Below are 7,842 nucleotides of genomic sequence, written 5' to 3'. Positions count from 1 at the left end.
TTTTCTCCTTAACCCATGTAACAAGCACTGGGCCAATAGCTCCCAAGTCAGTTGACTTTAGGGTACTAGGTGTTAAAACACCCCTTCGGGCTTAATTGCTTAAGTCAAGGAGGCTACGAAACCAAACTTATCTACTTTTTTATTTATTTATTTGTTTTTTTTTTGTTTTTTTTTGTTTTTGTTTTTTTTATATATATATATATACTGTCCCTTTCCCTTAGTTGTTACCTTTAACAAAAGAACATAAATAATGTAATAATCCAATATGCAACCCACAATCATATGTTAAAGTGTGTGTGTGAAAATAAAGGTTTAAGAATACTTGTTAAATAAGTATATGAGCAGAATTAAGTGATAACAATGCGAGAGTTTGTAAATCTGAATATTTCAAGAAGTATTATAATAGACCTTGTTAAGAATGTTTACTAAGATGCGTCTCAAGAGTCACTAAAGTTCATCCTTTACTCTGCCATCCTAGTAACAACAGGTTTGCAAATGGTTGTAATAATAGAAAACACAGTTAGTTAATAATTTTTTTTTTTTTTGTAATATCAACTACTACCCTCTCCCCCCAACCAAAACGAGACATTGTCCTCAATGTTGTAAGGTAGAAAGATAGAGTATAGAAGACATCACCTGAAACAGCGACTACTGACAAACCTGAAACACACTTAAACAAATACAAGAAACAACAAAACACAAATAATATACCATTAATAAAACCAAAAGACACAATATTTCACAAACTAAGGCTCAAATCCAATCTAAGCTTTTTACGGCGTTCCGTGATTGACCAATTAAGTCGACTCATAGAGGAATCAACTACAGGGATGAAAGATTGAAGTTCATCAATCAATTGTTCAGCAGTAGCAGCAGAGATGAGGATTTGTCGCGCTGAAAATGTTAGAAATTGTTGTTCCACAGCATGATCAAGAAAAGACAGTAAAGTATTATAAAAACCATTAACATTTAGCAAACCTATAGGTTTCTGGTGAATGTTCAGCTGAGCCCAAGATGAAATATGAAATATCTCTTCTAAAGTTCCCAAACCACCTGGTAAAGCAATAAAGGCATCAGCATGGTTAAACATTACAGATAGTCGTTCAGACATTGTGGAGACCTGTAGTTCCTCTCCGACTGTTTTTCCAATGATGTCCCCTTCGGCTAAAGCTTTGGGGATGACCCCCAAAACTTGACTGCCTCCTAAAAATGCAGCTATTGAAACACTCCCCATTAACCCAAGGCTACCTCCCCCATACACTAAATGAATCTTTCTCTCAGCTAGTACCCGACCAAGATGATTTGCTGATTCTAAAAACTCTTTTTCTTTCCCAGGATTGGATCCACAAAAAACACAAATAGTTTTTATTTTAGGAACAGAGGAACTGGCCATTTCTACACACTTCTATATCTATTAAATGAATGGTTAGAGTAGAAATGATGGGAAGGAAAAGAAGATTTTATAGATGAGAAATTGAAAATGCAATCATACCACCTATATGTAGGCTAGCTGGAGTCTCACTCTCTCTCTCTCTCTCTTTGTTTATTTTTATTTATTTATTTATTTATTTATTTATTTTTGAAAAAGCATGTGTATGTACAAGCAGCTATGATTGTGGCTCACATCTTCCCTTGGTTTTACGTCCAAGAACGGCTTAAACGCCCTCTATGGGTCGGGGATAGGCTTCCCATCCAGTTTTCTTAAAAACTGACAAACAGGGTCTTTTTTAGTCAGATTCCCAAGACTAAGTCGATCATGTTCTTTATGAAAATGAGGCCATAAATCATGAATTGCACGATGCACATCTCCACTAGGATGCGTCTCAAGAGTTAATAGAAGATTATCTAAAGACTCCTTACTCAGGCCATCCTTAATGAATTGTATTTTATCTTCACGGTTTATAGATACCATTCCTAAAGAACGACATTTTGCATTACAAGTCCATCTGGCACATCGGTGACAGACTTTCAGTCGTTTTGCACGACGTTTCTTTGCAAAAGTGCTTTTACCTGTTCCAGGCATGTATGAAATAAAAGTATTGGAAGACTCACCTGACAATCGGACCTTTGCTTCAATCAGCCATCGAATATCTTCAGGAATTCCATGGTTCATTAACAACCTCAATCTTTCACACCTAGCACGGTAAATTTTTGTAATCGCATTCTGAGGCAGGGCGGGAAAATACTTTTTCAATTTTTCAAGAGTGGTGTCCATTTTTCAAAAGAGAAGTGGATGAGAGATGCAAAGAAAAGAGAAGGAACAAGAAATTGAACAAATATATACACAGATATCAGTTATCATGGGAAACTGAAAGAACCGACTTAAGAGTCACGGAGTACCGTTATCCGCCATTTGACCGGGGTTGGAGAAAGACTAGCAAAACAAGAGTCACATAAAAAGAAACACAAAAACAATGTGAGAAAAATAATATAATCAACCTTTATATACAGGATCATTCAAACCAATGGATTCAATTTCACTAGGAAAATTATCAAAGTAAGCTTTCAAACGATGTCCATTTACCTTAAAAACATTGCCATTCTTTGGATTCTCAATATCAAAGGCCCCATAATGATACACATGTTTCACAATAAATGGACCGCTCCATCTTGATCTTAGCTTTCCAGGAAATAAATGGAGTCGAGAATTATAAAGCAAAACTTTTTGACCAACATCAAATGTTTTTCTCAAGATTCTCTTATCATGAAACTCTTTGATTCTTGCTTTATGAATTTTTGAATTTTCATATGCATCATTTCTTATTTCCTCAAGCTCATTTATTTGCAACTTACGCAGATGACTACCATCATCCAGGTTTGAATTGAAAGCTTTAATAGCCCAATAAGCTTTGTGTTCAAGTTCCACAGGCAAATGACAAGGTTTTCCATAAACCAACCTATAAGGTGACATACCTAATGATGTTTTAAAAGCAGTGCGATAAGCCCAAAGTGCATCATTAAGTCTTAAAGACCAGTCCTTCCGATTAGGGTTCACTGTTTTTTCCAAGATTTGTTTGATCTCCCTATTAGCAAGTTCTACTTGTCCATTTGTCTGAGGGTGATAAGGGGTGGCAACTTTGTGTGTGATTCCATATTTCTTCATTAAAGACTCAAATGGCTTGTTATAGAAATGTGTTCCACCATCACTTATCATGACCCGAGGGATTCCAAATCGACTCAAAATATTTTCTTTCAAAAACTTGATCACTGTTTTATGATCGTTGTTACGACTTGGAATTGCCTCTATCCATTTTGAAACATAGTCTACTGCGACTAATATGTACACAAAACCAAATGATGGAGGAAATGGACCCATAAAATCTATACCCCAACAGTCAAAGATTTCAATGACAAGAATAGTATTTAAAGGCATCATGTGACGTCTTGAAATAGATCCTAGCTTTTGACAATTTTCACAAGTTTTGCAGAATGCATGCGTGTCTTTGAACATGGTGGGCCAATAAAATCCACATTGTAAGATTTTTGCAGTTGTCTTTCTTGATGAGAAATGACCCCCACATGCCTCAGAATGACAAAATTTAATGACACTACTTACCTCATTGTCGGGAATGCATCTTCGAAATATTTGATCAGGACAATATTTGAACAAGTAAGGGTCATCCCAATAAAAGTTCTTCACTTCGTTCAAGAACTTTCTTTTGTCTTGGGTACTCCAATGAGCTGGCAAATGTCCTGAAACAAGAAAATTAACTATATTAGCAAACCAAGGCATCGTAGAGACAGAAAGTAAAGATTCATCAGGAAAGTAGTCATTGATTGGTGTGATGTCAGATCTCGAATCAGTTGTCAATCTTGACAAATGATCCGCGACAACATTTTCGGTGCCTTTCTTATCCTTGATTGTGATATCGAATTCTTGAAGTAACAAAATCCACCGCACCAATCTAGCCTTAGAATCCTTCTTAGAAAGAAGATATTTCAACGCTGCATGATCGCTAAAAACAATAACAGGTGAGCCAACAAGATAAGATCTGAATTTTTCACATGCAAATACTACTGCAAGTAATTCCTTTTCAGTGGTGGTGTAATTCATTTGAGCACTATTTAAAGTTTTACTTGCATAGTAAATCACATAGGGTTTCTTATCTTTTCTTTGTCCTAAAACAGCACCCACGGCATAATCACTAGCATCACACATTATTTCAAAAGGTAATGACCAATCAGGAGGTTGAATGACAGGAGCAGAAGTAAGCAAGTTTTTAAGTTTAACAAAGGCTTCTTCACAATGTTCAGTCCATTCAAAAACATTATCCTTTGTTAGAAGGTTACACAATGGCTTAGATATTACACTAAAATCTTTGATGAACCTTCTATAAAAACCAGCATGTCCTAAGAATGATCTAACGTTTTTAACAGATTTTGGTGTTGGCAAGTTAGCAATTAACTCGATTTTAGATTTGTCAACCTCAATTCCTATTGATGAAACAATGTGACCAAGTACAATGCCGTTTGTTACCATAAAATGACATTTTTCCCAATTTAGCACAAGATTCTTCTCTTCACACCTGTTCAAAACCTTTTCCAAGTTAGTTAAACAATCATCAAATGAATCACCAAAAACAGAAAAATCATCCATAAAAATCTCAAGAAAACGTTCAACCATATCACTGAATATGCTAAGCATGCATCTTTGAAACGTGGCTGGTGCATTACATAATCCAAAAGGCATCCTTCGGTATGCAAATGTACCAAATGGACATGTGAAAATAGTTTTCTCTTGATCTTCAAATGCAATTTCAATTTGGTTATAACCTGAATAGCCATCTAGAAAACAATAAAATTCATGACCTGCAACTCTTTCTAGAATTTGATCCATGAAAGGTAAAGGAAAATGATCTTTTCTAGTCATTGAATTAAGTTTTCTATAGTCAATGCACATGCGCCAACCAGTAATAGTCATAGTTGGAATTAACTCATTCTTCTCATTTGTTATCACAGTAACTCCAGACTTTTTAGGTACAACTTGGGTAGGACTTACCCATTTGCTGTCAGAAATAGGATAAATGATTCCATTATCTAGAAGCTTAATGACTTCATTTCTCACTACTTCTTTCATATTAGGATTAAGCCTTCGTTGCATTTCTCTAGAGGGTTTAGCATTTTCCTCTAAATAAATCTTGTGTGTGCAAATCAAAGGACTAATTCCTTTTATGTCAGCTATGGTCCATCCTAATGCATTTTTGTGCGTTTTCAGAGTTTGTAATAACTTACCTTCTTGATGAACATTAAGTTTGGAAGAAATTATTACCGGAAAAGTTTTATTTTCTCCCAAAAATGAGTATTTGAGATTAAATGGTAATGGCTTCAAATCGGGTTTTGGTGGTTGAACACTTGAAGGTATGGACTCAATTGATCGTGGTGGCAATTCCTCAATTTTTAGTCTCCAACTATTTGCCTTTGATTCTTCCTGAAAATAAACCATTTGCAAATCATCAGATTCATTAAACTCAGTTTCACTGGAAGTGTTTTCAAATTGATCACAAATTAATTTTTCAATAAAATCTACTTCCTGTAAATCATTATCATCTCCAGGTTGCTTGCAAATGTTAAAAACATTCATCTCCAATGTCATGTTTCCAAAAGATAACTTCATCACTCCATTCCTACAATTAATCAATGCATTAGAAGTTGCAAGAAATGGACGTCCTAAAAGAACAGGAATTGAATTGCATGCTTCAATAGGTTGTGTATCCAAGACAATAAAATCCACAGGAAAGATGAATTTATCAACTTGTACTAACACATCTTCAACTATTCCTCTAGGCACTTTTACAGATCTATCGGCAAGTAAAAGAGTTACAGAAGTAGGTTTTAACTCACCTAGATTGAGACTTTGAAAAACCGAATATGGAAGTAAATTCACACTAGCTCCAAGATCAAGTAAAGCTCTATCAATTTTATGTTCTCCAATAAAGCAAGAAATTGTAGGACAACCAGGGTCTTTATATTTCAAAGCATTATCATTCTGAAGAATGGCACTTACTTGTTCGGCTAAAAAGGCTTTCTTTTTCACATTCAGTTTTCTCTTCACAGTGCACAGATCTTTCAAAAATTTAGCATAAGACGGTACCTGTTTAATAGCATCTAACAAAGGTATATTGATCCTTACCTGTTTGAAAGTTTCAAAGATTTCAGAATTATGATTGACTTTCCTTTGTTTGGTCATGGCATGAGGAAATGGAAGTGCTGGTGGGGAATCAGTCTCCTCCTTGCAGTGTTCAGGTTCAACCCTTTCCTTACCCTCAGAGACTAACTCATCTTCTTTCTCACAAGGTTCAAGAACGGGTTTTTCAATAACCTTACCACTGCGGAGAGTTGTGACTGATTTGACTTGATCCATATGTTGGCTTCCGGAACCACTTGCACTTGAATTGTATTGCCCTTTGGGATTTTGCTGGGGTTGAGATGGAAACTTACCTTTCTCCTGAAAACTAAGAGCAGATGTGAACTTTGCAAGAGTATCTTTTAGATCTGTCATGGTTTGAGCATTTTGAGCGTTGATTGTCTCTTGCTTTTCAATGAATGCATGCAGTGTTTCCTCAAGATTTCTTCTAGGAGGGGGAATATAAGGAGGTGCATATCCATGAGAATTTTGAAAATTATGTTGTGCTTGAAATGGTGGCTGTGAAGTTTGTGCATTATTGTTACCACTCTTCCAACTGAAATTTGGATGATTTCTCCAACCAGGGTTGTACGTTTGCGAGTATGGGTTATGACTTGGCCTTTGGAAACTATTTAAAGCATTGGCTTGTTCATGGAGACACTCCTTAAAAGAAGGCAAAGTTGGACAATCATTGGTTGAGTGTTCATTAGTTTCACAAATTTGACACATAATTTCTTGAACAGATTTTATTTGACCACTCTTTTTTAATTCTAGTGCCTCAACTTTTCTAGCTAAAGATGCAAATTTGGCTTGGAGGTCATGATCTTCCCTAAGGTTGTACATGCCTCCATTAGATGTATGAGGTTGAGTTTTACCTGGTGCCTCACACGTACCTGTGGTGTCCCAATTTTGAGCATTTTCAACTAGCAAGTCTAGGTACTCCATTGCTTCATCAGGGTCTTTATCTTCAAAAGTTCCATTGCACATCAATTCCACCATTTGTCTATCTTTAGGTGTTAACCCTTCATAAAATTGTGAGACCAATCTCCATGTTTCAAAACCATGATGAGGACAGGTATTAAGCAAGTCTTTATATCTATCCCAACACTTGTAAAATGTTTCTCCTGGTTTTTGAGTGAAAGTGGTGATTTGTCTTTTGAAAGAGTTTGTTCTGTGAGATGGAAAAAACTTCTTTAAAAATTGTTGTTGCATTTCATCCCAAGCACGAATGGATCCTGACCTAATATTTTGTAGCCATGTTTTAGCTTTATCTTTTAATGAAAAAGGAAAAAGCTTTAATCTGATGGTGTTCATGCTACAATTTAAGTCATTATAGGTGTTACAAACTTCTTCAAATTCTCTTAAATGCAAATATGGATTTTCTAATTCTAAGCCATGAAAAGTGGGTAAAAGTTGAATAATACCTGGCTTAAAATTAAAATGAGAAGCATCAGGAGGAAAAACTATACATGATGGTGCACTTGTTCTTGTTGGATTCATGTGATCTCTAAGTGTTCTCACATGATTATTCTCATTATTCTCATTATGAATTGACTGGTTATCTTCTTCGGCCATGTTTTGTAAAGAAAATGAGGATTTCCTAGAAAGTCTACCACTTAATGTACGTGTCCAAACTCTCATGCAAGTGCAAAAGAAAAGAAAAGAAAAATAAAAAGAAAAAGAAAAGGAACAAAATTAGAAAAACAAATAAAAGTAAA

At 35.4% G+C, this 7,842-nt stretch overlaps 1 pseudogene; it reads left to right on the top strand.

Annotated features, from left to right (window-relative positions):
• The first annotated feature begins 7,181 nt into the window (after window positions 1–7,181).
• On the top strand, window positions 7,182–7,292 carry LOC127904640 (small nucleolar RNA R71; annotated as a pseudogene).
• Window positions 7,293–7,842: the final 550 nt, after the last annotated feature.

Source organism: Populus trichocarpa, chromosome 17 (genome assembly GCF_000002775.5).
Source record: "Populus trichocarpa isolate Nisqually-1 chromosome 17, P.trichocarpa_v4.1, whole genome shotgun sequence".
Lineage (NCBI taxonomy): Eukaryota > Viridiplantae > Streptophyta > Magnoliopsida > Malpighiales > Salicaceae > Populus > Populus trichocarpa.
Note: the sequence above shows the minus strand (reverse complement) of the source record. Positions and strands in the feature narration are given on the sequence as shown.